General features: G+C 36.6%; 1 protein-coding gene across 4 annotated transcripts in view; it reads left to right on the forward strand.

Annotated features, from left to right (window-relative positions):
* The window catches only part of arhgap32b (Rho GTPase activating protein 32b), a 135,127-nt gene that overhangs the window by 20,662 nt on the left and 88,199 nt on the right, over positions 1-26,266 (forward strand). The gene's annotated exons all lie outside the window — the stretch shown is intronic.

Consider the following 26,266-nt stretch of genomic DNA (forward strand, 5'->3'; position numbering starts at 1 on the left):
TCATTCAGGGACACATTGTGAAACATTTTTAGTTTATGTCTTATGGTCTTGACTCTTTTAGTGTTCATACAAATATTTACACATTAAGTTTACTGAAAGTAAAAACAGCGTGCTGTGTCACGCCAAACAAATAATTGACCAAAAACATGACACAAGCTTTTAAAGTTAATTAAAAGAAGCTTTAAGCCAATAGATTTTGGCTCGATCATTTTTTGTAATCAGTTACTCGAGGAATCGTTTCAGCCCTAATCGTTTTCCATATTTAGTCAAAGGACCAAGTCTATTAAAAACAATCTTTATTGTCAATTCTTTACTGTGGTAATTGTGGAATATAAAGGAGAGGTTCCTATCTTGTATAATTCTTTTTTTCACCAGTCAGTGTTTTCAACTCTTTCTAATAAGGGAAGTTGAATTGGAACAGCTTTGATTGCAAGGAGGCTTTAAGGTTTCGTTAGCCTCTCCCACAGAGCTGCTTTTCTCTGCTCTGTCTTTTATGTGTGGTTAATCCCTGCTCAGAATTGAAAAAAAAAAGACTGTGACAGTGTAGCATACTGATGGCAGTGCACTTAAAAGTAAAAGGAGCTGCGTTACAAGAGAATTGCAATACACAACTCACTATTCGTATGATAAACGATTTCCTTTTTCCTTTGCAATTAAGCTTCATTGTACTGATATATTAGTTGCTTTTACAGTTTCCAGAATGAGAAAGACAAGAATGAGCTGGCATGTCTGGCTTCGTCAGGAAGCTCCTGTTTATAAGCTTCTTTTTATTCTGCAGGACGCCTTTAAAGGGCAAATGTTCCTCTTCCAACCCTGGCCTTCCTCCAACCCTCTCTCGTGTTGAGGTCAATCTTTCCGAGCTATTTGAAATAAAACATATAGTTTGAAATTTTACTTTCATACCAAAATAGTGGCAGCCTTAATTCTGGTCAGTTTATAATTGGCAAACTGCTTTGGTATAGAAGGAATAAAATATTTTGTGACGTGAATTTCAGGGTGGCAACAGTAACTTAACTTCTTGTTCAGCTGTATCACATCACCCAGTCGCTGATTATTTACAGTACCTATAACCGCATACAAGTGTTTTTCCTGAATTATTTCCTGCTGTTATTCTGTCTCGTCTCACAAATGCTTGGGACATGATTAGTTCTTGGTACAAAGCAACTCAATTGGCTAATGGTATTCCTTACACTGTTACAGTGATATAACTAGCTAAAACCAGTAAAGTTTTTTCTTTAATATTTTATAATTGCGTACTGGTAGGCATGGTGGATTAGCGGTTAGCACTGCCTGCTCACAACTTCAGGGTTGGGGGTAAACAGGAAAAGGCTCCAGGAACCCCATGACTCTAGAAAGGACAAGCGGTATAGATTATGAATGAACAAATATAAGAATGAATAATTGAATTAATAAATGACTGTACAGTCAAGTCCATACATTTTGTAACAAAGATAATTTTTTGCCATTTGGCCATTGTACACGACCACCACCACATTGGATTTGGAATGAAAAGCTCAAGATGTGAGTGAAGTCAAGATTTTCATCTTTAATTGTAGGGGTTTAACCAAAGTATGATGTTAATCATTCAAGAGTTTCATTTACATACACACACCCATTTTGGGAAGCTCATAAATAATAATAATATTTTTTTGCTTACATGTCAATTCAGACAATATTTGAGGGTATATTCTAGATTTGTAATTTGATAAATACAAACAATAAAAAAATATGCTTGTGCTGTACTCTTCCATTTCACTTGTTGTCTTATTATAAGCTTGCTTATATTATCTGCAATATAATCTCAGCCCATATTCTCTTAACCAGCCTGTAATAAACCGTCTGGTAGGCATGAGAACCATAAATTGCATCTTCAGAGTGCTTTTAAATAACTGGTTTCTGTTTTCCTGCTACATCGTCTTATTTTACAATATAAGTTTCATCCCTTACGAAATATAAGGAGAGTTAGTTATAGAGAGTACCAGAGACTAAGTTTGTAAACCCAGACAACCAAGCAAGATGTTTGCTCCTGATGTTCGCTGAAATGTCAAACATCTCCTTTTACCAATAAGGAGGATAAATTACCTCATAGTGGAGTTAATGACAGCTCCAGCAAAGAGTTGGGGATATCCAGGGCAATCAATACAGCACTGTAAAGCTGTTAATAGGCCATGTAAAAAGATTGTTGAATTGTCATGATTGTGAGGAAAATAAATAAATAAAAAAAATTAACAACAACATTTGCCTGATTTCAAGCTTAAAATTTATGATTAAATCTAAAAGCCAGAAATAACCAAAATTATCTGTCAATATTAAATAGATTTGCTGATCCTTGGTTACCTTACCGTTGACTTTAAACTTCTATTACAACTTCCCTGTTCATTTTTCTACCTAAACAAGTTTCTTACGCCACTTAAAGCTGCACGATTAATCATTATTATCGATTAATTTTAATTTATAGTTTATGTTGATGTTGAAAAATGAAAATTGATTTTATCAATGCCACTGGGCATGTCTTAAGCCTGATGCAGTGGACGATCCTGTCCTTTGCTAAAAACTTACTAAAATGCTGTCAGGCACCTGTTTGATTTTATTTAGCATGTAAGTTGCATGTGGTTTACAAAATAGTTTTCTTCAGTGATTTATATGTATTTATTTTATAAAAAGTAATTTAGGTCTGCAACTTGCACTTAACCAATCCCTCATATTTTGCTAGAATAACCAGAACTTGTAAAGACTGGTAAAAGTTTGCACATTATTGATCCCAAAAAGAGTGAAAAATTACAGTTTTTCTAAAATAACAAGAAAATTGTTAGTGAAAGTAAGTTTGCACTATTAGTCCAAATAAGCAGTTCATGTTTTGGTATATAGTTTTTGCTTCAATAAAAAAAATCCTATACTCGCTAGCGTTTTTTATTTATTTTTTATTAAATTCAATTTTGTATTTAAAAAAAATCTGAGATTTAACTTATAGGACATATCACCCAGCAATAACACCACTGGTTCTCATCTCTTATGTGTCTGCGTTTTCCTAAAAATTGTTAGTTGGACTTTGCAACATCCTTCGGAAACACCCTTTAGCACTGTCATCTGCTACTGTAGTGTCACATGTTCCATCTTACCTTTGCTCCACTCCTGACATGCTTGTTTGTAACTTTATTATGGGACCAAATCAAATGTCTTATACAACTTGGCATTGCTGACCAGAGTTAAATGGCACAGTTGACACTTTTTATTCCCTTTTCTCACAACATGACAAACATGGACAACATAAGCTGCATTCTGGGGAAAAAAACTCAAAAATTTGGAGATTTTAATATTTTTAGATTTTTGTTTTGTTTTATATGTACCAAGATGTGTAAAGACATTTTTGTGCAAATAATTCTTAAGGTTTTTTAAATCAATAAATGTGGCCAAATCTTTAACTGTACCACTGCCATTTGTTTTGACACAAAGTGTCAAACATTGTTTTAGTAAACCATACAATGCTTATAAAATGGTCTTTTTGTCTCTGATAAACAAATAGCTGTTAAGGTCTTTAAAAAGAGGGCATGGCCTGTGGTCTGTTTCGGCTGGATGCTGTTGGGAAAGAATTTAGGCTGGAAGGATTTTTCAAATACTCTTACTGCTAAGGCTTAAGCACAGGAGATCAAATTGCTAAAGGAGAGGAAGGGACAGTGAAGGAGAATTCCTCATGGTCTCACTTCCATTGATTTAGTGTCGGATAGCATGACGGCAGAGACAGACTCAGTAACGTGAAGTAACTGAAGAGGGGAGACTGGTGTCTACTCCTAGCAGAGCAGGAACAACATTTCCTCCAATTCCTTGCAGGTTCAGAAGTGTTGGATCACATTTTCTCACTGAAAGATATTTCCATGGGAAAAGTGTCACAGTAAACACCAGCTACTCATAGCATGCTGGGAAATCGGCTGAAGCACCTCCGGCATGAAGGCTACATCATCTTTGCTGACGCCTCACATAGCATGAGTTTCAATCTATTGATCAAAGATATTAAATAGACAGTCTAGGTGACTCAGTGCTGAAGTGTAGAATCATCCCTGACATGGGTGTGAGAAGTGCTCTCGGAAAAAAATGTGAATTGTAGCCATCATTAGTATTAGAATAACTTTGGCTGTTTTTGTCCAAACAGGTATGTATTGGTCCAGTCTGGCCTTGTGAACTTTTTAAAATATTTTTTATTTTATTTTGACATGTTTATATGCAAAATTAACAATCAATTGAGAAGTGATCCAACACAAATAAATAAATAAACATTTTAACAGGTATTACCAGGGACTAGTCAATACAATATTATCATTATACCTAGGTGCTGATTAGATTTGTATTATTATTTGTATCATGATTTTACAAACGATTCAATATTCAGGTTTTTATTGATTTTTTTATTGCAATTATTATTTATCTTTGAAAATAATTTTCTTCTAACAAATGGGATGCTGTGGTGCCCACGTCTGCATAGTTTAGAGTGTCCTCCATGTAGGAACCAAAAAAAAAATTCATTTGCAAAAGCAAACAAGTTTTATAAAAAAACAATTCTGTAGTCAGTCTAGTGATACTTAAATTTGCCACATAAGAGAATCATGATACATCACTGAATCTCTCTGTACAGGTTTGAATATTTTCCCTTCGTCTCTGTGGCTTTCCTTCAAGTTCTCTAGTTCTCTTCCATCTCCTAAATGAATGAGGATGGACGGATATGAGTGAATGGGGGTTGGATGGATGGGTGAAAGGATGATATAAATGGATGGAGAGGAATGGATAAATAGATAAATGAATGGAGATAGATGAGTGCACAATGCTTTAAAACATTAGTTTTAGCATACTTTAAGTGAGTTATTTAGCACCAGCATCCAGGACACATTTCAGTTTATAATCCTCTTATTTTAGCATGATAGCTTTTCTTCACGCCGGTCTAGGCCTGTACCAATTTAAATGAATTTTATTTTTTAACATAAAATCAATTATGTTACTGAATTTTACCTAAAAACAAGCGAGACACAATGACACCGTGTTGTAGGACAATTTGTTTTGTCAAGTCAATGTTTCAGTAAGTTGAATCACAAAAATATTGACCAAAAAAATCTGCACAAATACAGGCCTTCATTACTGATATTTGATATCAGTACAGTACATTACTAATGCCGTTGATTTTTAATGATCCTAACCTTCGCTCGGGTTGGTTTTAGTCCACACCTGCCCTGAAGACCCGAGACAGTGAACACACCAGGGTTCAGAATAAATACTGCATGTGAAACAGCTCTAATTCATATTCTAAGCCTAGCAGCAGCTAAAAAGGCACTTAATGCCCTACTAGTACTGATTACAATGCGTAGTGAATGTGTAATCAATTGGAAGGTTTTTTTTTAAACGTGAGGTAGAGACTACTGTGGCTTGACAGTGATTTTTCTCAGTTTTTCTTGGAAAGATTTTGACCAGTCAGAGTAAATAAAGTCCTTAGAGAATGCACACATGTCAGCTTTCTGCAATAATCATTCCTTCTTTCCAACATGTTTGGCATATACAGTAGAATTTTACTGTGTGGGAGAGAGCAGGAGTGGGTGTACTCTTGTACACTGTGTGTGTGTGCGCGTATGTGTCCTTTTACACTAGCTCAAGGCTTAGCCTCTTTTAGTTGAAACCCAATCCATGCAGTACCGGCTTGTCACAGAGAAATGACGCAGTCCTCAGGGTGGCGGCCTATTTCCTCTGCTATCCATCTACAAATTACACCATGAATATGAGCTACTCACTGAATTAAGGTCGGTGCTGTTTGGGAGATGAGACCAAACACCTCTGTCTGATGAGAGCAGCAGTGGCACACAGAGGAAGTCCTGGCTTTGTGCTCTACTGATCAGTGCACTTGTCCCCCAAGGATCTAACTAGCAAGTGTTTTTTTCTAAAAGGAAAGAAACCTTAAATTTACAATACTGCTACTACAATACTGCATGCTTTCAGATAAGCCCTCCATCTCAGGAACGATCTTCTCTTATTTAAGTTGTAAATTCTTATTTGAGTCTGAATTCCTCTGTATCTAAGCTCTATGTAGTATTTAAATATTAATTGCAGCTTATTACATTCTTGAATCCGATTGGTGGTAATTAATCAGCTCTAAAAATAGATCCAGACTAATCACGGGTTTATGTTAACCCACTTCTCTCATTCATTCATTGTCTATACTGCTTAATCTCAAATACTGGGTCACCGGGGGGGCTAGGTGCCCTATCTCATGAAGCAGGGTATGCCCTGGCCAATGACAATCCATTGCAGGGCACACACTTTATTCACACACTCGTCACACAATACAGACAATTTGGTAACACTGATTAGCCTAATGTGCATGTCTTTGGACTGTGGAAGGAAACCAGAGCACCCAGAGGAAACCCACCAAGCATGGGGAGAACGCACACACAGAAACGGGAATCAAACCTGGTCTGGAATCGAACGCAGACCTTGGAGGTACCTCACGACATGGCTAAAACACTAAGCCACCGTGCCGCCCCACTTGCAGTAATAAACATTTATTTTAGTAACAAGTACGTCACAGAGACATTCACAAAAATGGATTTTAAATATATTAGCTCATTGTAAGATTATACAATAAAAAGAAGAGAAAATTCCTCAGCTGTTTATAGCTGCTTAAATGTACATAATATTAGGAACTAACTTGTTCCACAGTTATGCACAACACTAATTACACTTATTTTATTTTATTTAATTATTTATTTATTTTGTTTCCTGCCCGGTTTTCTTCCTAATGTGGTCATCCCCAATTCGTCCCCATCACTATGGGGCTCCCACATTACGGCTACTACTACCACTCATTCGGGAGGGCAGATGACTATTACGTGTTTCCTCCAAACGACGTGGCACCCGCCGACCGCATTTTTCCGACCTGCTCGCTCACTCATTGTTGGGGGCGTAACACTCTCGGAGGACAGTGCTATCCGCTCCTTTCGCTTGACCTCGAAGACGCCCCTGATTAGAGCCGTGATTAATGTGGGAGCACTAGGTAGCTCTCATCCCTCCCCTCTGAGAGAAATCGGTCACTCAACTTTCTTTAGGCCTCCGGCTGCAAAAGGTTACAGCAACACCATAAAATCTAACGTACTTACTTCCTTACTTACCAAGTGTTGTGCTTTGCTGTATTTAATAAGAAATGTACAGTACATGATGTCCAATTGCTGTGATAAAATAGAAAACAAAATGTTGTAATGTTGTTGTAATAGACATGCTGTAATGGGTAAATAATCAACTTCAGGGTCGTAACATAGACTCTGCTTCACATTAGATCACATTACTCAACTTTAAGATTAAATTAAATTTAAGAAATGCTTTATTAGCTTTTTTACATGATGCAACTTTTTAAGTTAACATCAGATAACATCAATTTTCTCATCTTATTTCAGTGTTGTCCTGATCAGCTTTATTCTGCATAAACCTGACTTTAAATGTCATCTAATTAAAAAGGTGGGGGTGGGGTGGGTGGACTGACTGAATTTGATCAGCTCAATGCCCTCACTTTCAGTTGGGGGCAAAATGTGCTCCCTAATGTGCTTATATTAATAATGGATTAATAATAAGCTCAAGGCCTATTCCACACCCTCTGTGTGGAATTCCAATATGCTGCAATAGTCTTAATTAGTGCACATGTGTTTGTGTGGGTGTGTGTGTGGGTGTGTGTATTATTTCTATAGTAGCATCTCTTACATCTCTTAGGCTCTGTATAGTATAAGACTGGTGACAAATAGATTATATATATATTTACATGATTATTTCAAAGTTTCTTAATTCTGTACGGCCAAAGTTCAGCTGAAAAGAGCACTTTTTAATGAGTATGAAATTCTCCACCTTTTTTAAATTTTATTATTTTTTTGGATTTTTTCCCAATTTTCTCTCTAATTTAGTCGTGGCCAATTCCTCTCCGCCACAAGGGGGCTCCCACAGTAAGGCTACTACTACTATTTAGCCGGGAGGGGCGAAGACTATCACGTGTTTCCTCCCGAACTGCGTGACGGCAGCCGACCGCATCTTTTCGAACTGCTTGCTCACGCACCGTTAGGGCCGGAGAAAGACACTCGGAGGAAAGCGCTAGCCGCCCCTTCCGCGTGCGTGAGCTCACAGACGCCCCTGATTGGCTGTAGAGCCGTGATTAATGTGGGAGCACAAAGTACCTCTCATCCCTCCCCTCTGAGAGAGCTCGGCCAATCAGCTCTCTCTAGAGAGACACTCCTGGCCAGGCGTTCTCTTTTATTCAAATGGAAGGATGCCACGTCACATACTCACGCCCAGTACCTCAGATATATTATGTCCTGCTTGTCCCAGGAGAAAATTCACTACTCAATCCATCATTCAGACTTGAAATTTCAACAGGTGTGGGGGCCGTTCTTGCGCTTTTTTAATCTACATTTTTAGTTTAATTCCCTTCCTATTTAATTTTTTTTTCTCTCTTGTTGAAAAGAAATTAGAAATTCTAATTTTACTTAGTTTAGTTAACCAAGATGGACACGCATTGTGTGATGGGAGCGGAATTTGTTTTTCTGCTGCTCTTTCTATTTTTGTCCAGGTAGAGAGAACAAGAGGACCTTTAGAGCTCATCAAGAACACTAAACTTTTCTCTCGGGAACTCATCACAAAGGGCAAAGTGTGCAAAAAATCTATCTATTTATTCCAACAAGAGACAAACAGTTATATCAAGTGTTTACATGCCAAATATTTTATTTTAGAATTAATTATTAAAAGGTTCACTGTCTCTTTCCAAATTTAAATTATCTTTGATTGATGTGGTTACATGATCCATTTTTAGATGAATTGTAACCAGCAATCATTTGGTGTGCCAGATTAATGCCCATTGTAGTTTAGGACTTTATGGCATTATACTGTTATTTGAAATGAATTAATTATTGTTCTTTGTTCTGTGACCTTGGTAAGTCGCCGTCCCCATGAGAGGTGTGCACTCTCTTCTTTTTTTTAGTAGTCCCAATGCACCCCTTAAATTTGAAACCTCTAACAGCTCTTTGCAACAAAAAATTACTTGACATGACTTTTTCTTTTTAATATTTGTTCACTGAATTAATATTTTTGTCGCGCAAAATTAAATTCAAGTGAGAGAATTTCAGTATGTGAAAATTGTGGCACATGGCTTTATTTATGAAATTATGAAAATTATTTTGTGCATAAATTGTTTGTAAGACCTTTAAATTCAGTATAGCTAAAACTCTCAAAGTCAGAAAATGTTTTTTTAATTCCTGCTGTCACCTGAGTTTCTGTTAAGTAAACCTTGATTTAATTGAATTTAGATCATACCTGTATAGGTTTGTGGATTACTGCACTACTGTGTATGTATGTGTGTGTATATATATATATATATATATATATATACACATACACACACACACATGGTATTGTGGTGGTCTGTCACTTTGTCACAAGGATATTCACCTAAATTTATATTGCTTTTTCTTTACACAGCATTTAAAAGACATACTTATCCAGAAAGACTTGTAGAAAAGTAGCCATTTTAATCTATTGACATAAATTAAATTATGTTCAAAATATTGATCATGAACCAACACAAATCAATAGATTAAGATAAATAGCAATCATTTATGGCTAAGGAAATGGTGTTGACAAAGGACACCCCAGTCCATATGCATATATTTGTAAGCTAAACCTAATGAAAACTTAACTAGGTACTTCTCCTAATACTGGGTTGGACTCCTTTTCTGCCTTAATTCTTCATGGCACAGATTCAGCAAGGTGCAGGATATTCATTGGAGATTTTGGTCTCTTTTTGGCTGCACATCCATTATGTGAATAAGGACATTATGTGGACTGAGATCTGGTGACTCTTGATACAGTGAACTCATTGTCATGTTTAAGAAAAAAAATATTTTTAAAATTTAACCACCACCAGCCTGGACCATTGACATAAGACAGGATCCATTACTCATGTTGTTTTTGCCATATTTTTACCCTAGAATCTGAATGTTGTAGCCAAAATGGAGACTCATCAGACCAGTCAGTGTTTTTCCAATCTTCTGTTGGATGATGTCCAAGTTTAATGAGCCCATGAGATTTGTAACTTCAGTTTCATGTTCTTAGCTGACAGGCGTCGTACCTGGTATGGTCTTCTGCTGCTCAAGCCCATCTGCTTCAAGGTTCGCCGTGTTGTGCGTTCAGAGATGCTCTTTGGCATACCTCTGGTTTAAAGAGATGTTATTTGAGGTACTGGTGCTTTTTTATCTGCTCGACCCAGTCTGGCCATTCTCCTGTGACCTCCGGCATCAACAAGGGTTTTTTTCTCCAGAGAACTGCTGCTCACTGGATATTTTCCTTTTTAAGACCATCCTCTGTAAACTGTAGGGATGTTGTGCATGAAAATCCCAGTAGATCAGCAGTTTTAGAAATACTCTGACGAGCCCACTGGGCACCAACAGCCATGGCATGTTCAAAGACTTTTAAATCACCTTTCTTTCCCATCGTGATGCTAGTTTTAAACTTCAGGAGATCATCTTGATCATGTCTACATGTATTAATTCTTTGAGTTGTTGCCGTGTCATTGTCTAATTAGATATTTGCGTTAACGACCTCCAGTAGACCTGGTGTACCAAATGAGGAATGATAAAAAATCTGGCAGAAACATTTTTATTTTCCGGTTTGTTTTAAATATTTACACACAACTTTCATAAGTGAGATCCAGTATTCCATTTTCTTGATTTAAAAATGTGTACATTAGTACCATCAATAAACATCCCTTTTTCATTCCTTAAAAAAAAAATTTTTATTCATAAACGTACAATATTTATAATGTCTTGTAAAGCCAAAGCACTCACACTTCACTGCCAAGCAAAGAAAATGAATCGCTCGTAAGATATATATTTTTTAAAAGCCATATTATCTGTGTCTGCTGTCTGATTGTAACTGCACAGGATGTTTGGTTTGCTCAGAGAGGTATGTGTATAGAGGATCGAGGATCATTACAGACTTACTGTCCAGTAATCAGAATAATCCAGTGGTCCGATTCATTTATGTGTAGTTTATTGTAGGGTTACTGTCTTTTTTTTAAGGTGCCACATCGCCTAAAATTATGGGCCGTTTCATTTCACGTCTGTGTCCTGTGTCATTACTCAAGCTGTGCTCACTATGCCATTAGCCGATCTTTGTCAGTGTCTTTAGCTGATCCATGTCTGCTGTGTCATTACCCAGTCTGTCAGTATTGTTATCCTGTCTGCCGATTCGCACTGCATGTCTTTCATAATTCTTACATTTTATAAACTACATGACATTTTCTGACACCACCAGCATGCACCACAAACCCATAAGCACAATGACCAAACATTTGGATGGAACTAAATTATAAATTTTAAAAATGACATGCAATAGCAAATTGCCATAGAATTATAAGGGGAATATAATACGCCAGGACCTGCTCTTAGGGAAATAATGAGTGGTGGTAACAGTGACTCATCACTGCAACACAACACTCTGTCATCGATCGTTTTCCCCAAGCACCACACCCTGCTGTGTTTTATGATTTACGTATTGTATAACAAGCCTGGTCTCTGATGATTCGTTTTGCCTCTGTCATATGGGAATCATGCCCACTCCCTATCGAACAGCACACCGTGTTCTTTTGTTTTCTGAAACTAATTAAGAATATTCAAAGCTTTAATGAAGGCAACTCTTTTCAAAGTGTCCTCGTTGTTTCATGGTAGAATTCAAAGTTGTTTAAGAACTTTCCTGCGTAAACATGCAGCTTTAGGTGAATTGTAAATTATATATATATATTCACACTGTGTAAAATTGTCCTGACTTTTTTGCTGAAGTGATCAGCAGACACTGACTATATGGGTTTTCTGGTTCCTGGTTAAAACTGAACCGGTGCATTTTAAAGATGGGGAAAAGCTTTACGTCATCAAAAATTGTGAATGTTGAAAGGCTCCGGTCTGCCTTTTTCTTCAAACTCTGTGATCGAGTTAGTCTCAAATTCACTTATTACACACACTTAAAATCAGTCTCAAAACACCACAAGCTTAAATTAGCCGATTCTTCAGGTGGCGCACACTGAATTAATAACACATTTTTAATTTGTTTAAAAATGTTAATTATGGCTGGCTGATCAGTTAAATGGCAAACCAAAAGTTATTTTGTATCATTTAAATGCTGCGTTTGTTTTTTAAGAGAGAAAACTAATGTTATAAGCAGCTGGCTACATTTAGTTAATCATGAAACCTTTTGAAAGCTTAAAGATTTTGGGGAAAAATTTGGGGAAAATATAATATTGAATCTGGATTTGTATAAAAACGTGATACTTATAGAATCACAATTTTAATCAAATCGGCACTGAGATATCGTCATAATATCGTATCAGGAGCTGACTGGAGATTCCCATCCCTAATGCACTTGTCATTACACTAGTTAGTGTTTGGATCATGATGTCTATGTGGGTTTAAGTCAAAAGTCATGGAGCAAATATTTCAGAGCAGCCCAATTAATTACACTATATTTTTTATAAACTTGATGTAAAAGAATATTGACAATACAGGAGAATGTAATATAAAGTAAGGTGGCCTTTTTTAACCCTTCTTGTTTAGAAGCAAAAGAAAAAAAGAAGACTGCGGGCCCTTCTAAGGGTTTGTTTGTTTATAAAGTACATGTAGGCTTAACACCATAACCTTTTTTTTGTGCCACTGGCTGTGTCTATAAATAGCAGGTCATGTTGTACTGCCCACAAGCAAACTGCCTGCTGAAGATATGCATTCATTAAAAGATTATATCATATCGATGTACAGCCAATAATGAAGATATTTATTATCATCATTATTATTATTATTGTTATTATTATTGTTATTATGATTGTTATTATGATTACACTTTCCTATTACGTTATTGTTGCTATGTATTTTAATACATATAGCCCAGGTAAACAATAGTTGTTTTTGCCAATTTGCTTAATTGACTATGTGTTATAATTTCAGTTTGTCAGGGAGTTACAGAGGAGGCTCACCTCTTTGTTTGACAGTTACAGTTTGACTCTGAGAACAATCTGCTGACATGTTCAAGCATTATTAAAGTACTTCATGGTGAAATTCTTCATTTTTTCCCTTTTTTGGATAATAGAGAAACAGTTAAAGAAAGACTTCTCATTTCAGCTTCGATTTCTTTAACCACTTTGTAATATTTGCTTATAAAATCTGTTGGCTTCTATCTACCCTTGCAATTATACAACCCCAAAGTACTGTATAATAGATCCATGTGCATAGCTAGTTGGTTCCGAGTGTGTCGTTGTTACTTCATCAGTTGATCGCACTTGTTTTCAAAATTCCTCCAGCTTATCTAGATGTTATTTTACTTCTGATGACTTTTATGTGGAGTTCATGTTGGAAATCAATCCTGGTTCTGCGGACTTCCTCTTAACTTCCATTTCCTAATGATATTTCAGACAGTGGAAATCGTGAGCTGAAAGTACCCTGACCTTTTTAAAAAAAAATCTTTTTCCTGTGCTTTGAAGACATCAAATAACTTCATTAACAGTTTCTTAGTTAGCTACTTAAAGCACCCTGTGGTTCTTTGGTGTTAGCACAGGTTTTGAGAGTCAGTGAATGTATTTAGATCTGTAATTCTTGCCCGACAGAAAGAGTCCTAATGAGTTAATTAACGCCTGACACATTAATTCAGTTCTGAGAATTTACAACTGCATGGTGGGCATAGGAAACCACATCATTGCTAATTTTTTTTTTTCACCAAATATATAACTTTTGCCTCTTGGCATTTTGTTTTTTCGTTGTCCGTCTATTCATCCATCTGTCTAACTTAATATCTCAAGAACATGTGGTTCAGTGTCTGTAAAATCATACAGAATTGCCATTGAATCAGCAGATAAATTTATTAGATTTAGGAATCGATCCAAACAGGCACAAGGTCAAATGAGTGAAATAGTTTTCATTATTTTTGAAGTATATTTTATGGGTCATTTTGGCCTATCAATTTTTAACAAGGAGGTTTAGACTCGCTGGTGGCAGAGGCACACTGGCCAATTGGCGCAGCCCGTGTAGAGTGTGACTTGTTTGAAATAGTTTGCTGCAGGGGTTATTTACAGTACGTCTTTTTACGTCAAAAGTAACCTAACTATGGGTGTCCAAAAATGTTCTTTTTAAACTAGAGATGCACAGAGTGACACCAGACATTCAGAAATGTGATCCAGCATAAATAAAAATGCTATGTACCATACATTGATCGAGGCATACTGTAGAATTAGGTTTCTTAGTTAGCTAGGTAGTTTTTGTTCATTTATGTTGTATGTAGCACCTTGGTCCTGGAGGAACGTTGTTTCGTTTCACTGTGTACCAAACTGTATATGGTTAAAGTGACAATAAAGGCCTACTTGGCTTGACTTGACCTGATCATGTTAAAAACATGAGAACAAGAGACAACAATGTCTTGCATGCCTGTAAATATTTCCACAATTGTCCGAGTGCTCTCTGAGCAGCTAATCCATCTGGTTTTAAGCAAATCACAAAGCTGTTCTCACAATTTGACTGTAGTGTCATAGGCTTAGTACCACATGGTGTTGGAATTGCCTGATGCAGTTTAATCACTGACCTTAATAATAGGAATGAAACATATGTCCAGACACAAATTACTCCATGTAGTTTGCTATGAGTAAATATTTATGACAGCTACGGGGAGACAGTGACGTGAGAGAAAGTGCACCGTCATATGCTTTATTTAAGACTTTACATGTTGCTGTTGTGTCTTGAACAATCCACAGTTGCTTAATAGTGTACACTTGTAGCAAAGAGTTGTAGGATTTAAGCAGCTTTGTGTTCTGCCAAGCATGGTTTGATTTTCCTTATATTATACAGAGTAACTCTGCAAGATAGGACAAGCTGGTTATTGATTGTTAGCCCAAGGACTGTGGCAGCCCTGGATGGTGATGAGTAAGGACCTGCCAGGCTTGATGGTGTTGTGATGGATTGAGGGATTTTCCAAAATGACAAGAAGCTCAGAAATAGTATTGAAAGAATTGAAAGTGCTGATCCTTTAAATAGGCTGAGATGTCTGTAAAGCCAGCTGGAGAAAAAACTCTTTTCAGGAGGAACCTGTAAAGCTAATGAAATAACTGAATATATTATTTATTATATTTACAACAACAGACAGTTTTTTTGTTTAGGCAATGCTATTAACAGTAAGCTTTTTTCTAAGTAATTACATGAACAGTAAAAGGGCTAAAGTGTTTTATTGGTTTATAGCTTGGCACATCAATACAGAATTCAATTAATGTGAAATCTATTCAACGGATGCACAGAATATCACCTGATAACATCCTTGTTTCAATACCTGAATGAAAAAGTGGTAGGGTTATTTATTTATTTATTTATTTAATTTATTTATTTATTTTAAACGCTATACTGCAAGTCTTGAACTGTGTGTAATTGGAGGCAGCCTTTATCTTCAAAGGCTTCAGATCTCTGAGAAACGATGGTCATGGCTGTCTGCTTTTCCAACATAATGCAAATTGCTGTTTGCTATAATATAATGCATTTCTTCAGCTGCCTTTGAAAGTGTGATTCGGATATTTCAAAGTACTTTTTAATGTGCTTGATTTCTGGTTTGCGCCTCGTGTATATGATGTAGTACTGGGTGAGAAACTGCTAGCAATAAAACAACAGTGCCGTCATTCGAGACGGGGGAAAAATCTAATTGTGATTCTTCTATGTGAAAATACATGTATCGCCACACTGACACCAAAATAGATTTTTTACTTTTTACTTAATTTTTTTTTTTTTACATTTATAATAGAGATGCATCAGTTGATCAGCCAGTGACTGGAATAATTTTTGTACTTATTCCTCAATTCTTGCTGCTGTTTTTAAAGAATGTTTATGTTTACCCACTACCTCAACACCATATTTTATGTTCTGTTATGTCGTGGTTGCGCACTGTCACTTTGTTGTTGCTCTTGTTTGCAAATTTGCCTGTGCACTTTATGTTGTCTGTAAAAATGTTATACTTAGCTAGTTAGTGTTTGTTTATTTATGTTGTAATTTATGTTAGGTCTCTCTGTCCTGTCTCTGCTAGCCAGCTAACTAGGCCTCTTGGTTAGCTAGTTTAGTGTCTATGTTAATTTATGTTGTAAATTTATGTTGCATGTAGCACCTTGGTCCTGGAGGAATGTTGTTTCGTTTCACTGTGTACTAACTGTATATGGTTGTAATGACAGTAAAGCCTACTTGAACTTGAACTTGACTGGAATTGGCTGGTTTATGGCGGTGACTGATTCTGTGCCAAATACACAAGCTTTTAAATAGAGCAACAGAAAAGCATTTTTATTGTGTTACATTATTCAAAGTCAGATGAATTATAAAGCCACCAATCAGTCTTTATCTCCAAGCTCTGTAAGTGACTAAGTCTCGAAACCCACTCATTGTAACAGTCTCAAAACACCACGTGCACTAATTCCTCTCTAAAATCGTATGCATTAGAGGCTGTTTGTGTCCGCATGCTGCAAGTCATCAACAGACGCTTGTTATGAAGTGTGTTTTTTTTATATATGTTCCCCGATTTTCTCCCTTATAACATCTTAACAACTTTTTTAAAGTCTCGTTTTACATGTGCATGATGCATATAAATAGTTATATTTAACACTACTTAGTTATCCAGTTCATGTAATAGCACCAGCACAAGACAAATGATGGTATCTGACAACGCAAGCATAATTATAGCTGATAAAATTTGGAACATCTATACATACATACATACATACACACACACACACACACACACACACACACACACACACGCACACACACTAAATTACCAGTTTCCCTAGCCAAAAAAAAAAAAGTAAAATCATACGGTTGAAAGACCCTTGACATGGCCAGGTCTTTGTTGTTCTGCCTCATTTCCCTTTACTTCTAGCTGATGGCACAGAATTAATATCAGATTATAAGTCGTTTAGAGCATTTAGTTTGGAAAGAAAAAAAAAGGTCAAGCTCTACAAACACACACTCTCTTTGAATGGCACATGCAAATTTAACATTCTTTAACAAAGAAAATTAAGTCATGCTGCTGCCTTTATTAACATGCTGCCTTTTTTTTTTTAGCTTTTTTATGGAATTTGACGGAAACTACGAATATATTTATATTTAACACTACTTACTTATCCAGTTCATTGTATTAGCAGTCTAGCCCCACATTAAATCTACATTTGCAAATTTCTTGCCCACTGTGCTTTGCATATACACTGTCGAAGCTGTGCATGAATAGACACACATATCTAAGTAAGCATTTGTTTTTTTGCTTCCCACACATTAAAAAGATGTACATACAGTTCACCCACATATATATATATAAGAGATTTTTGTAGTAGTTGTTTTTGTTTTAAATTGATTGATTTGTTTTTTAAATTGAAGATCTTGTTAATTAAGAATACATGTTTAACATGAAACATTAAGAAGCCAAGCTGTTTATTAGCTGGTAAGCACTTAAACTTTTTTCAATGCATCATTGATTAATTTTCTTTTATATGCAGTATACAATGTATATTTTTAGTATACAACGGTTAGATCTGGTCCACTAATTTCAGTTGACAGACAGCCATCTAGGAGTGCTGATATGCAGGATAACAGCACTTGGGTATTTCACTGTTTTTAACACTCCACCTGTCTATGGTAGCTACTTACAATTCTGATACTAGTAATAGTTTGTAAATGTGATGTTGTACTGAATGTCAGCACAGCAGTGATTAGCAAACTTATCTGTAGAGATAGGGGGAAGTCGGTTCAGTTTTATATTGTAATTATTTTGTGTGACTATTCAAGCTCTATACACTCATTACAAAACTAAATTAAGATTTTTTGTTGGTTAATTTTTTTGGGCAAATTCAAGATTGTAAAATGTTGCACTTCCGTTATAATCCTTTAAACAATTCACATATGGACAGGCGGAAGAGCATCCTGTGGTAGGAGCGAATGATTTGCTTTGTTTGTAACACAATCAAAAAAAATATAGAGAGAGAATCAGGACATTTATAAAATCGTGATGCGGAATTACAATACAAATTAAATCTGCAACTATAGTAGGTGTCATGATAATATCGTATCTACCGATTTAGAAAATGGCTAGTATTCAATACAACAACAGTTTTGCTTGTGCAGTATTGCCTAAAAATATCTTTTGTGTCAAGTCAACTTTCACTCCTGCTTTTGTTTTCCGTCAACACTAAAGTTTTGTAGTTGCTTCCACATACAGTAACCGGTTGCCTACGCTGCCAGCAAAACACATTTAGCACTGGAGTGTATGACTCTGTGACATAGCCAGGGAATGGATATATATATATATATATATATATATATATATATATATATATATATATATATATATATATATTCCTTTTTTTCAATCTGGTTGAAATTGACCAAGTTGGTGTCTCACACGTATATATGTTACAAAAAAAAGCCAGCTTATTAATTAATAAAAATATTTTAGTCAATATATTAGTCACTCCTTTACTGGCAGCTTTCCTGCTTCTTATCTGCTTCCTCCTTTTTCTCCCAGTCATGTGCCAGTTTCCCATTGATTTACATTTACAAACACTTTTATAGTACTACACAATAATGAACAACTAGACAAAACCAAACCAAAATATTGCGGTAACGCCTTGTAGATGTCGCATACTGTCTAAAATGAAGAATCACACCAACTGGCTTTGACCTGTTCCTATAAAGAACTTTGCTTAAGTCTGTAATTTCAGTCTGTCAGGGAACGGATGGTTTTCTTTTTCACCTTTCAGCACATTGCTGACTGTTCTGTTTAAGTGTAAAGAAAGAGTTCTGATTGTGATAATAGACAGAAGGCCCATGCAGTCACAAAAAGACAAGAGGCGGTGATTGGATCTAGGGTGATGAGATGTTTGTCCAGATTTTTGTTCTTTGCATGTAGTCAATTAGGCAGTGGCACAGCAATTTAAATCATATTTATTTTTCCCCGACCACCATTCAGCATGCAATATCAGGTATGAGTAATCCCAAACTGAATGGAAGAGTGGAAAGAAGTAGAGAGCAGAGCTGCCGTTCAGAGCGATGACTAAACACTTGAGAGAAAGGCTTCGTGGAGTTTTTCAGCACAGTACGCTCAATAGAAAGGCGGTGGCGTGTCCCAGAGGGCAGATTTTCACTTAAACAAAATGTTCCGGCTTCCTTCTAAGAATTTTTTAACAAATAAAATGTAGTCCTGGGTGCTAAGGTAATAGTCGCTTGTGCTGGAAAGAAGGGAACGCAGGGAAATAAACAGCTTGTTGTATAATATTTAATAACGTGGGTGATTCCATGATTGGAGGGTTACATCCTATCTTGGACAACACTCTCATTTTCTGTATACGTGTTTGTACGAGGGTGAGTCAAAAATTATACACACTGTGGTTATATTAACACTTCTGTTGGCTCCACTGTTTTATCATTGTTTTTGTGGTCTGTGGGTGTACCAGGTGCCATTATTTATGAAAGACTTTGTGCACAGTGTGGAGAAATAGTTTTGTTGTGCAAAAGTGTCTATGCATGGATAGAGAAGTTAAAAGAAGGTTGCACAATTGTTAGCCATCAGGAAGGACGTCCATGGCTGGTGACAACTTTGCATCATCTCTGTAGTCCTGATCTCGCTCCATCAGACCTTAACCTGTTTGGTCCCCTGAAAGCAGCCCTAGGAGAATGAAGATTCACTTCTAAAGACAGCTGTGTATTAGGGCTGGGCGATTTGGCCTAACATCAAAATCTCGATTAATTGAACATTTACTCAATTACGATTAATGAACGATTATTTTATTATTTTTTTATTTATTTTGCCCTCATAGTTCAGGAGGCACTTGTTGCTTGGCGCTTGTCGGTTTCTTTTTTTTTTTTTTTTTTTTGAGCCATGCACTGTTCATATTCAGTAACGTAATTTTGCTTCAAGTGTTGAAACAAATTGGTCTTGTTACCTTTGGGCGTCGAAACTTTTTCTACATCAGACTTCATTTTGTTCAACGTCATCCTTACTGAAGCCAAAATGTGTCCAAATAACGGAGACTGCGTTTTTCTTTGGTACAAGCGGCTCTTGTTGCTCAGTTGTCTCAGTGTTTAAGCTCTCCATGCTCGACATGTCGGCGGAATAACGTAACGTAACGGAGCGGGGTCAGGTGACTCCACAGGCGGTAGTGTTTTTAAAGGGAAAGTAATCTAAATATTCGACCTGGGAAAATTTGCTCGATTATAGGTTCTGAATACTTTTCGAATACCCTACTGTGTATTCATGGCCTGAAACATTTTTTAATGAGGAAATACGAAATCTTTTTGACAGATGCACAAGGTGTGTTAAAAAGCAAGGAGATTTAATTAAGATATTGCGGATAATTTTTGACTTACTCTTACATCTCTTCTTCCCATAATCTTCAGGAATTTCAGATCATGCAGTTTGTGGAATGTCCCAAATGTTTAGAATGTGTTCAGGTAACAGGAGGGATGGATTATTGAAAGGTACAAATTTAATTAAGATATGTTGAATTGATTCATGCATTAATGCAAACTAGTCCGATTTTTTAAAGCATATTTATGATATTTTAAATATCTTACGCATTATCTTTTAAGGTACAATGTAGTACACTGGAACCGAAACTGGCAGGGATGCTGTAGAAAGTGCTGTAGTGTTTTATTAAAGTAAAGTTTTCAGTGTTTATCTAGGGTTAATAAGCACATTTGCCTAGTGTGCATATTCACTGTACCCAGGTTTAAAATACTACATATTTAAAACATTAAAATAGCTTTTTAGCTTTATATACACATTTATAATTATAATATTAATTAGGAACAAATTAGTATTTCTATCATGGAATCATCATGTGCTATTGATAAATATTAAAATAATAATTAATAAAAGAAAAAAGAAAACAGAGCGTACCAAACCTAATTTGATGCGGTAAAAATAACTATGCAAATCTCAGCACAACTATGCAAACAGAAGCACTAGTTTAATAACCCAGTGAATTAGCTTTTTTAATTAAATCATGGAATTTATGCTTGGAAAGAAGTCCATTTTAAAGAGCAGAGATTTTTATTTATTTTATTTATTTATTATTTTATTTATAATTTTTTCCTCACTGAGTGGGGGTGGGAGTCTCTAAAGTCAGCATAGGAAATTGAATGCTACTATCAATATTGTGATAACTTGTATATTTAAGATATCACATACATTTTCAGGGTATTTCTTTTTAAAAGCAACCTATTAGCTTCAAAGTCTTGTGTTAAATCTTTGAGATATGCGAGAATAGATGTTATCCTACTATTAGATGCCTAAAAAAATATTAGCAGAAAAACTGGTTTGCTGTCAGTTTGTTAGCAAACCTGTACATCTTGTTTTAAAGGACATACACCATGATGTTGTAATATTTGTGGATATCTGCCTAATCGCATGTTCTTTATTGAATATGTGTCATTATGTTAAGTGTGACAGGAGGCAGAGTTGGAGGTAGCAGATATGAAGATGTTGAGGTTTTCTTTGGGAGTGACAAGGATAGATAGGATCAAGAATAAGTTTATCAGAGAGACAACCCATGTTTTGGAGATGTTTAGGGGAGAGATTGTGAATATTAGGGATGCACCGAAATTTCGGCCGCCGAAAATTTTCGGCCGAAATAGCATTATCGGTTTCGGCCGAAACGTAAGAAAGCGCCGAAAATAAAAGCCGAAATTGTCGCCACGCCTCTCCCATCCTCCCATCTCGTTCGCGCTGTCATTACGCATCAAACACGGAGTATGCCGGCGGTTTGGAAGCACTTCAAAGTTTCAGATGAGGACAGCAAAGTTGCAATAATTGTAATTAATTTGTAGATTTTTTAATACAAACAAAAAGAAAATATTTTAAACATGTTTTTTAATGAAGCCATTTTCGGTTTCGGTATCGGTTTTCGGCCAAGTGCATCCCAAAATTTCGGTTTCGTTTTCGGCCCAGAAATTTCATTTCGGTGCATCCCTAGTGAATATATCGGTAGAAGGATGCTGAGGTTGAAACTGCCAGGCAGGAGGTCTAAAGGAAGACCAGAGGGGATTTATGGATGCGGTGAGAGAAGACATGAAGTTAGTTGGTGTGAGAGAAGAGGATGCAGAGGATAGGGTTAGGTGGAGGCAGATGATTTGATGTGGCGACATCTAAAAGGGAACAGCCGAAAGACAAAGAAGAAAGTGACAAAAAAGTGTCCAGTTTGCTGTTATGCTAGTCTTTCTTATAAGAAATCCAATTAGATTTTGGAGATTTTTCCATTCAGCCATAAGACAAGCAAAGAGTCCTGGGGGTTTTAGTTCGTTCTAAAGATGTTCAGTGGGGTCGAGGTCAGAGATCTGTTCAATGATGTGGCTGTATGCATAGGGTCAGCATCATGCTGGAAAATGGTCCACTCATGTAGTTCCAGTAGAGGGTGACTGTACAGCGTACAAAGCGACTGTGTGCTTCATATGTTATGGCAACAATTTGGAGAACATTTACATGTGGCTAAGGTGGTCTAATGTCCACATCATTTGTCCATTTAGTGCATTTTTGTTATAAAAAGTATTACAAATGCAGAGCCAAGAAAGAAACGAGCGAATGTCAAAGGTACAACACTTGGAAATGTGAGTGGCAGTGTGAATTGTCATCTCAAACAAAAAAAGAAAAATATTGGATCTGTGAAAAGAGTATGAAATGTACCTGTAATAGGTCTCCTCATGGGTCCTAATAAGAGACTCTGAGACTCTGTATTCGTTTGTTTTTTCTGATTAATCTGCCATGATAGGTTACCCTCCCTTCAGCTGGGTGTGTGTGTTTGTCACTGGCTCGAGATCCTGCCGCAATAAGACACACTATGTCTTTAACGTGCTAAAGCCTGCTTGAGGCACGGCTGGCTTACTCGAGCAGGAGACACAATTAGGCCAGACCCATCCATCAGCCGAACGCTCCACTCCAGCAACGAACGAAAGCAGCTTTGCTGAGTCATTTGTAAAACTTTGTGAATGGCGTTAGAATTGGCCACAGCGGAGCGCTCGCGGCCCTGGTGCTATCTCGACGATGCACTTTCACAACAAGCCCTGGCGAGAGCGGACGGAGGGCGCTCCTTCCCTCCCCCTGTGTAGATGACGAGCTGCTTTTGGATCGCGTGTGGGCGTTTCATGCCTCCTGCATTTCTTTGCCTGTCATTCTTTGATATGATTGCCCTGTCCGCCTCAGAGCGTGCTTATTGGCAGGGAGCAGATGAATGCTGTGTGGGCTTTAGGTTTTGTTCTTTTAAATTCATGAGGGATGGCCTTTTATTCAGGCTGTCAGTCATGAGGTGCTGTCTCTGTAATTAGACCACGTAGCACACCAAGCGCAGGAGTAGGAGTTTTTTTCTGTGATGCATGCATCATGTGATTATCGGTGACTATGTGTTTACAGACTTTTTTTTATATGGTTAGAAAGTGTATATTATAATGAATTATAAAAAAACTGCAGTCCAGAAGAACAGATTTTTTTTTCTGTTTGGAAACCGTGGTCTAGGCTTTGCTTAAACTCAACCTTGACTAACATCAGGTGTAATTCTGGGTATTGTGATTGAATTGTACTAATGTACTTCGTGTTTGAGGTTCCCTGGTGGCAGAGAACAGGTTTTTATTATCATGAACAGAGGAGACCGAGCACCTTATTATTTCACAGGAATAAAGCACCGTAATTAGCACACTTTTGCTGTGAGCATCTTATATCCCAATCTGTATAGTTAAAAAAAGTTTTTGTTTAAGATCAGCCCCTGGTTTGCAGGGATTTTTGCTTGATAACTTGCCATGCATCCGAAAAGTCTTCTTACCAGGAATAAAAGGCATTATTTTGTACAACTACTACACGGACGACACAGGAAATTACACAATTGATCCAGAGGTCAGAGGAACTTCCTCTGTAAACCGAACCTGAGATTATCAGACTTTCTCCATAAAGGGCTGAAAATGGCAAAAATGTCAGAATTTCATTTCATCAAAGAAAACTGGAACTCTGGAACCTATCAGCTTCTAGTCCTGTACTATATGTAACATTTACAGTCTTATGCAAAAGTTTGAGCACCCCCTGATAAATAACAGATTTTGGTGATTTTTTTTATTGAAAAGATTTTAACACACAGTCTCTCTTAAAAATGGAAAAAAAAGCACAATATTTTCAGCAAACATTGATGCATAGTTACTTTTTATGTCAAAAATTGAAAAATAAAAATAAAAACATTATTGTGGCACTGTGCAAAAGTTTGGGCACCCTACTTAATCTGTACTTAGTAACACCTCCTCTGGCAGATATCACAGCTTACAAACACTTTTTATAGCCAGCTAAAAGTCTTTTAGTTCTTGTACTTGGGATTTTCTCCCTATCTTCCTTGCACAAGGCTTCTAGTTCAGTAATATTCTTTGGTCGTCCTACATGCACAGCTCTTTTAAGATCCACCCACAAATTTTCAATGATGTTTAAATCGGAGGACTGTGATGACATTCCAAAACCTTCAGCTTGTTTCACTTATTCCAGGTATTCCATGGATTTCGAGGTATGTTTATGATCATTGTCCTGTTGTGGAAGCCATCCTTTTATCAGCTTCAGCTTTTTTACAGATGGTGTAATGTTTACTAAATACCAGAAAATTCTAAAAGCACACGGTTAGAAGAGTCAAAGTATTTGTAAAGCTTTAAAATTGGCATTTACTAATGACAGCTGTTTCCATGCATCAGATCTACCGAACTGATTAAGGTCTGAAACCTTGTAAAATGAATGAGACTCTGGAACTCTTAGGGTGTCCAAACCTTTGCACAGTGCTATAATAATGTTTTTATTTTTTACTTTTGTTCAATTTATGGCATAAGAAGTATCAATGCATCAATGTTTGCTGAAAATATTGTGTTTTTTTCCATTTCCAAGAGAGACTGTGTTAACATCTTTTCAATAATAATAAAAAAAAAAAATCCACAAAATCCATTTATCAAGGGTGCCTAAACTTTTGCATAAGACTTTATATCATATACAGGCATTGTATTATATTATGGTATATTGATCCTTTAGGTTGTGAGTGCAAATCCCAACGCTACCCACCTACCACTTCAGGGATCCTCAGCAAGGCCTTTAAAGATCAACTGCTCAATTATATACTAGGGAGAGTAAAAAAGCATTCAGACTCCAGTATTATTAAAACTTCTGTTGGTCTTATAAGTGTTTTTTATTCAATGCTACTGTCTCCCTAGTCTTTGCTGTACAGGTTAGAATATTGTGTCTAAGGGTGTACCTGGTGCAAACAACTCACAGAAGAGAATAAACAAAAGCGTTTGTATATCTGCAACCAAAATATGATACTCTTATAGAAGGTGAAAGTTTCTTAAAGAGAAACATTACTGGCAATACCAGTTTGGTCCCCTGAAAGCAGCTCTATGAGGATGAAGATTCACTTCTGATGAAGAAGCAAAGACAGCAGTGCATTTATGGCTCCCAGCTCAGAGTTTTTCGACAGATAGACTAAGTGTATGGAAAAGCAAGGAGAGTAATATTTGTCTTTTTAAAAGTTAATAAAAATAAATTCTACAACCAGAGTGTGGATAATTTTGGACTTGCCCTTCTGTATAAGCGTGTCTGCAAAACATGATAAATGTCAAAGCATTTATCTTATCTTGGTCACAAGCACAATGGATTAGAAGTCTATCCAGGCAACACGGAAAGGCATCATGCTGAAATACAACCCTGATGAACATCCTATTGAAGGGCATCATTTTCACCCAGAGGTAGTTTTGAGTCTTCAATCCACCAACCAGCATGTTTATTTGAAACTGGAGAACATAGTGGAAACTCATTCTGGCACTTGGGAAAACTCCCAACTGACAGTAACTTGAGCTTAAGATCAATCCTGGGACCCTGACTCTGTCTGACTTAAGAGTCAGTTCAGTCAGTGACTAAAACTTTATTTATTTTACATTGCTTAAATGTCTCGTGATACAAAAGTTGGTTTAATGCTGGTTCCAACACTAGTGGAATTTAATGTGTTTTCCGGATAAAATATCACTAGTGTTAGTGGCGTTATAAGCAGACATAGCAAATCAATATGTTTTTTTTTATGGATAGAAGTTGAAAATGAAGAGAATCATTTGAACAAAGGCTATGAAAATGAAGAAGAATAGGAAGATGACCGATGTCATGAAAAGGGCCTTTAGCATGAATGTCTGAATCAATGTAAGGTTGATTCTAGGTAACA

The sequence above is a fragment of the Clarias gariepinus genome, chromosome 19 (assembly GCF_024256425.1).
Source record: "Clarias gariepinus isolate MV-2021 ecotype Netherlands chromosome 19, CGAR_prim_01v2, whole genome shotgun sequence".
Taxonomy (NCBI): domain Eukaryota; kingdom Metazoa; phylum Chordata; class Actinopteri; order Siluriformes; family Clariidae; genus Clarias; species Clarias gariepinus.